At 43.9% G+C, this 7,168-nt stretch overlaps 1 long non-coding RNA gene across 1 annotated transcript; it reads left to right on the top strand.

Annotated features, from left to right (window-relative positions):
- The first annotated feature begins 560 nt into the window (after positions 1–560).
- LOC148881214 (uncharacterized) lies at positions 561–6,260 on the top strand. The gene is made up of 3 exons (XR_016114113.1): positions 561–1,322; positions 1,734–1,811; positions 2,025–6,260. It is a non-coding gene; the product is annotated as an uncharacterized LOC148881214 (long non-coding RNA).
- The last annotated feature ends 908 nt before the right edge of the window (positions 6,261–7,168 follow it).

Here is a 7,168-nt window from a genome sequence, read left to right as displayed (position 1 = left end):
ATTGCATCTGTCGTACTCTTTTTTGGCATGAAGCCACTGCTGCTCACAAATGTTCACTTCTGCTCTTAGTCTAGCTTCAACTACTCTTTCCCAGAGTTTCATTGTATGGCTCATCAACTTTTTTCCTCTGTATTTAGTACAACTCTGCACATCTCCTTTGTTCTTAAAAATGGGCACGAGTACACTTCGTTTCCATTCTTCAGGCATCTGTTCACCATCTAAGATCTTGTTGAATAACCCGGTCAGGAACACCACCGCCACCTCTCCACGACACTTCTATACCTCGATTGGTAAATCATCATGACCGAGTTCCTTTCCCCCCCTTCATCCTCTTCATAGCCCTCCTCACTTCATCCTTGCTAATGCTTGCTACGTCTTGGTCCACAACCTTCACGTCTTCCACTCTTTGTTCCTTCTCATTTTCCTCATTCATCAATTCTTCAAAGTACTCTTTCCATCTTGCCATCACACTACTGGCACCTGTTAATACATTGCCATCTCTATCCTTAATCACCCGAACCTGTTGCAGGTCCTTACCGTCTTTATCTCTCTCTCTCTCGCCAGCCTGTAAAGATCAGTCTCACCTTCCTTGCTGCCCAGCCGAGCAGATAAGTCATCATAGGCCTCTTCTTTGGCCTTTGCCACCTTTACTTTAACCGTGCGCTGCATCTCCTTGTACTGCTGTCTCCTCTCGTCCGTCCTCTCAGTGTCCCACTTCTTCTTTGCTAACCTCTTTTACTGTATACACTCGCAACTCCCCATTCCACCACCAAGTCCACTACCTTTCTTCCACTCGATACACCAAGTACTTTCCGACCTGTGTCTCTGATTATGTTCGCTGTAGTTTGCCAGTCATCTGGAAGGACCTCTTTCCCACCCAGTGCTTACCTCCTTCCTAATTGTCATTCAACACTCTTCCTTTTTCAACTTCCACCATTTTGTCCTCAATTCAGCCTTTTGTTTCTTCATCTTCCTCACTGCCAGCGTCATCCTACACACCACCAACCTATGCTGTCTGGCTACACTCTCACCAACCACTACTTTGCAGTCACTGATTTCCTTTAGATGGCGCCGTTGACACAAAATGTAGTCTACCTGTGTACTTCTGCCTCCACTCTTATAGGTCACCCTATGTTCCTGTCTCTTCTGTATGAAAGTATTCACAATAGCTATTTGCATTCTCTTAGCAAAGTCAACCACCATCTGTCCTTCAGCGTTCCTCATCTGGAGTCCAAACCTGCCCATCACCTCCTCATCATCTTTGTTTCCTGCGCCAACATGTCCATTGAAGTCTCCATCAATTACAACCCTCTCACATCTCGGTATGTTCTGTATGACTTCAAAGTCCAACCAAAATTTCTCCTTCTCCGCCAGCTCACATCCTACTTGTGGGGCATACCCACAAACAACATAGAACATCACACCTTTAATTTCTAGCTTCAGACTCATCATTCTATCTTTTTACTTCTAAGACATTCCTAACAAACTCCTCTTTTAAGATAACCCCAACTCCATTTCTCTTTCTGTCTTCACCATGATAGAACAACTTAAACCCTGACCCTAAGCCTCTAGCCTTGCTCCCTTTCCACCTGGTCTCCTGGACACACAGTATGTCTACCTTCCTTCTCTGCATCATGTCAACCAGCTCTCTACCTTTACCTGTCATTGTTCCTACATTCAAAGTTCCTACTCTTAGTTCACACACCTCCCTCCTCTCCTTCTTCGACCAACAGTAGTCCATTTTCCACTGGCACCCTGAAGGTCAACAGTACCAATGGCGGCCATTGTTAACCCGGGCCTCGACCGATCCGGTATGGGATTCATAGGTTTGATTCGCATATTTGTTTTGGCAATTTTTTTTTACGTCGGATGCCCTTCCTGACACAAACCTCTGTATTTATCCGGGCTTGGGACCGGCACAATAAGACACTGGCTTGTGCCCCTTGTAGCTACATTCAAACGCTGTTATTATTAATATTATTATTAATAATATTATAATAATATAGTGCTCTTTTTCACGACAGTGTGATTGCAACAATGTAGCGATGGATGAACCTTTGTGGTCCAGGCAAACTGTGTTTGGAGGAGGAGCCCAAAGAAGAACCGGAGTCGGAACGAGACCAGCCTGTGACGCACCATGCAGGTACGAGATGAGCCGAGCAACATCCTCCTGATCTCCTCCTCCTTTCAGGAAGTCACTCCTCGCTCAAAATGTCAGAGCGGACAAGTAGCCACCGAGACAAGGAGAAGGTTGGCCTTGAAGGAGGAGGAGGAGGAGCAGGCAGCAAGGAAGCAGAAAAGCGAAAGAGGAGTTGCGGCGCCCTGCCTGCCCAGGAGGAGCAAAGAGAAGACGCACATGAGCTCTTTTGCACTTCGTGACCTTTGCCACCAGAAGTCAATGTTGACCTTATGACCCTTTGCTTAGCGACTGAAAGTCATTACTCTCTTGGGTTTGAATCGTTCTTAGCCGCCGCAACGTTGATGAGCGGCTGGCCGACACATACACAGAAAATGTCCGCCGTTCCATCCGCGATATCATTTTTGTCTCTCATTTTTTGTCTTGTGGTTAGCATGCCAGGTTAGCGAGCTAGCTCGCTGTAGCCTTTTATTTTTTGCTCCCATTTAGACATATGAAAAGAATAGTCTATTAATTCCATTTCATTTCCAAGCGCCTTTCAAAATGCTCAACGTCACTTGACAGTCACAGGATTAGGTTTCTCCGTGTGTGAGCAGCGGCAACCGCACGCAACAGTGTTCGCTCAACCCGGAATAACTTAAAAAGATAGAAACCTAGCTTGCTAGCTAATAGATAGCTAGTAGCCAACAGAGACAGCTAATATGTTTCCTGACTCAATTAGCTAGCTAGCCAGCCATATAGCTAATACATAGCATACCTGTCTGATAGAGTGTTTATGCACATTAGTAAACGTATTATGTTATCCCATGTTAGTTTAGTACATATTATGTAATTGCATGTTCAATTTATACTACATGGAATAAAGTATCAGTCGAACCGTACGAGAGCAGGATGTAACGCTTATCAAGTTTCAGTCTAGGTCCAGCCAACACTGAGTTGTCCGTAGCTGATTGGACAACAGATCGCTGCTGTGGACGTTCAAAAACTAGTCAGAGCGGGAGCTCTTCCTCTTTGTTCCTATCTTTGTTCGTGTGCCCTGACTTTGCTCCTGCCTAGACGATAGAAGTGCTTTTTCTGTCTGACTAGAATAAAGTAGTTTTTTGTTCACCATCTATCATCGTCACTGATATTTTTATTACTGAACTTCGTTGAGAAACAAGAATTTGAACCGAACACTGTCAACCTCCACAGCTCCATGCCCTTACAAAATGTCGTATTTTCCCTGACAAAATACAAACTAATCGTAAACCATATTTTTTCCAAACGTGTTTATTTATGTAGTTTAACATGTTATATTGTACATGTGTTTCGTTATATCATTCTGTACATATTCTTAATTTATTATTATTTATTATTATTGGTGTTATTTTTATTATTATTATTATTTAATTCTTAATTCTTAATAAATGATGAAATTACATGATGAATGATGCAATGGGAAATCCCCAGGCGGCAGACGCATACGCACAGTAGCATCAAACCACTCGTGGCGAACTCGTTTGACTTGATTGATTTGCCGTTTCGTGATAGTCGGTGTCTACCGGATGGTACCCATAATTGACAAATGTGCGTTTTTCCGTACATATTTTCTTGTACGTCGTACACGTCTTAAATGCATGATAAATATACTTTGTAGGGCAAAAACGTCCAGGTTGACCGGTATGAGATCCCCAGCTAGATAGCTCATAGATAGCTAGCTAGCCAGTAATAATAATAATAATAATAATAATAATAATAATAATAATAATAATAATAATAATAATAATAATAATAATAATAATAATAATAATCCATTTCATTTCTAAGCGCCTTTCAAAACTCTCAAGGTCACTTTACAGTCACAGGATTTGGTTTTTCTGTGGGTGAGCAGTGACAGCCACCTGCGTCAGCTTTCGCTCAACACGGAATAACTGAAAAAGATAGAAACCTAGCCAGCTAGCTAATAGATAGCTAATAGCCAATAGCTAGCTAGATAGCTCATATGTTTCCTGACTCAATTAGCTAGCTAGCCAGCCCTATGGCTAACAGATAGCCAGCTAGATAGCCAACAGCCAGCTAGCCAGCTAACTAGTAATAATCATAATCCATTTCATTTCTAAGCGCCTTTCAAAACTCACGGTCACTTTACAGTCACAGGATAAGTTTTTTTTCTGTGGGTGAGCAGCGGCAGCCACACGCGCCAGCGTTCGTTCAACCCGGAATAACTCAAAAAGTTAGAAACCTAGCTAGCTAGCTAATTGATAGCTAATAGCCAATAGCTAGCTAGAGAGCTAATATTTTCCTGACTCAATTATACCGCTATACAGCCACAATTCACTTTGCTGCTTTTCTCTCGACAACTCTCTCATTATGACCCTAAACATTGGATTCCAGTGTCAGAGGTCTTTGTTGGGACACTCTGAACACAGGAAGATTGCCATTCATGACCGACGCCCAACCTCTGCAGCCCTCTGCCAAGCTATTTCTCGAGACTAAATGCAAATTGAAGTGATACATTGGTCAAACAGAGTCTTCTTAATTTGAATACCACTCACCCTGGACATCCCAAGCACCAACATCCATAAACAAAAAGAACGTCAACATTTTAATAGGTTGCCATTGCATGAACAGAGAGATTTGTAACCTGGCTAATGAGCTCTTCCCAGGGATGAGAATGTACCGCCGATCGGCGGATTTCCTACCTTACAGACCAAAATGACCAGATAAAAGTAAATATGTATTCTGGCTTTTTTTGCTGTTCATTTCCTGTTTGGGCTTGTGCTACAGACGAAAAGACAGGAAGCAGAGCTGGAGGTAGCAGAGCTGAAGATGTTGAGGTTTTCTTTGGGAATGACCAGGTTGGATAGGATCAGGAATGAGTACATTAGATGGACACCTCATATTAGAGGCTTTGCAGACGAAGTCAGAGATGCCAGACTGAGATGGTTTGGACATGTCCAGAGGAGAGAGAGTGACTATATTGGGAGAAGGATGCTGAGCCTTGAACTGCCAAGTAGGAGACCAAGAGGAAGACCGAAGAGGAGGTTTATGGATGTGGTCAAAGAGGACATGAAGGTAGCTGGTGTGAGAGAAGAGGATGCACAAAACCGGGATAGATGGAGGACATTGATTCGCTGTGGCGACCCCTGAAGGGAAAAGCTGAAAGGAAAAGAAGAGGAAAAGAAGATTTCCTGTTTGGGCTTGTGAAAGGGCAATTTTGATTGGATGATACTGACGGCGGTTGGCGGAAAGCGCCATTTTGATTAGATGATCTTGATTTAGGTGCCGGTGATGTCAAAACAGGTAATCATTTGAGTAAGTGGCCGAGTAAAAAACAATAAGGTTGATTGGACTTTGTGGAGAGAACAGCTTCTAATTTGATAGATTCTAATTTGGAATGAAACAATACCATGGACGAAACACTCGAATGTCAGTGCTACTATGACAAGCCCCATGCTAACGTTAGCATCAATATACTTCTGCGAGAGCCAGCAGAAAGCAAGCGTGGAAGCTAATGAGCAGTGTGAAGGCTAGCTAGCAGTTACCTTGCATATGCATTCGGCAAGTTGATTTTTATTCTGATCGTTTGGCTGGATTTTTACCAATCACGAGGAACGGAAAATTATTCATATTCATGGTGATTATCACAAAGTTATTTTGAATAATACATGCTGACATTTTGTTGAAATCACATTTAGTCCAAGGCCAGATCTTCTATATGAGGATGACAGTTTAACAGGCGATGATCATTTGTGTGGAGTAGGGATTGCGAAATCATTTGAATTTATGAAACATGTTCAGCCGCCACGTTAGCGCGTTGGCCTCAGTGCAGAGGTTCAATTCCAGCTCCAACCTCCCAGTGTGGAGTTTGCGATTTCGCCACGGGCCTGCATGAGTTTTGTCCATGCACATGATTCCACTTTTCTTCCATCTACAGTATTCCAAAAACATGCATGGCTGCTGATTGATCACTCCATGAATCAATGAATACAATATGTGCGTGGATGGTTGCTTGCAGGGATGCATGTGGGCGGCGCCCTCGCGTCATTGACGCATTTTGACAGCTACTGGCGCAACTTTGCAACTCCGCTGCGTGCCCACGCAAGTTGATGACGATTGGCTCATATTGCGACATCTGTGCCACATAATAATAATAATAATAATAATAATAATAATAATAATAATAATAATAATAATAATACATTACATTTTAAGCGCCTTTCAATGCTCTCAAGGACACAGTCACAGACAAGCATAGGAACTATCCATCCATCCATCTTCTGCCGCTTATCCGGGGTCGGGTCGCGGGGGCAGCAGCTTCAGTAGGGAAGCCCAGACTTCCCTCTCCCCAGCCACTTCTTCCAGCTGGTCCTGGCGGATCCCGAGGCGTTCCCATGCCAGCTGGGAGACATAGTCTCTCCAGCGTGTTCTGGGTCGTCCCCGGGGTCTCCTGCCAGTGGGTAATGCCCGGAACACCTCGCGAGGGAGACGTCCCGGGGGCATCCTAATCAGATGCCCGAGCCACCTCATCTGGCTCCTCTCGATGTGGAGGAGAAGCGGCTCGACTTTGAGCCCCTCCCGGATGACCGAGCTTCTCACCTTATCTCTAAGGGAGAGCCCGGACACCCGACGGAGAAAGCTCATTTCGGCCGCTTGCATCCGGGATCTCGTTCTTTCGGACACAACCCATAGCTCGTGACCATAGATGAGGGTTGGGACGTAGATCGACCGGTAGATTGAGAGCTTTGCTTTTTGGCTCAGCTCCTTCTTCACCACGACAGATCGGTACAAAGTCCGCATCACGGCAGACGCCGCACCGATCCGCCTGTCGACCTCTCGATCCCTTTCACCCTCACTCGTGAACAAGATACCCAGATACTTAAACTCCTCCACTTGAGGCAAAATTGAGTATAGGAACTATAATAAATAAAATACAATTACAAATAGAATGCAATAAATAAAATACAATTACAAATCTAAATAAGAGAGAGAACTACACAGAAAATGCAATTTTAAATCTGTGGTTTTTAGATGGGACTTGAAGGTGGAAAG

This window comes from Hippocampus bargibanti, unplaced genomic scaffold (assembly GCF_051943395.1).
Source record: "Hippocampus bargibanti isolate YZ-2025 unplaced genomic scaffold, ASM5194339v1 Contig00195, whole genome shotgun sequence".
NCBI classification, from domain to species: Eukaryota; Metazoa; Chordata; class Actinopteri; order Syngnathiformes; family Syngnathidae; genus Hippocampus; species Hippocampus bargibanti.
This window is presented reverse-complemented; position numbering and strand designations above follow the sequence as displayed.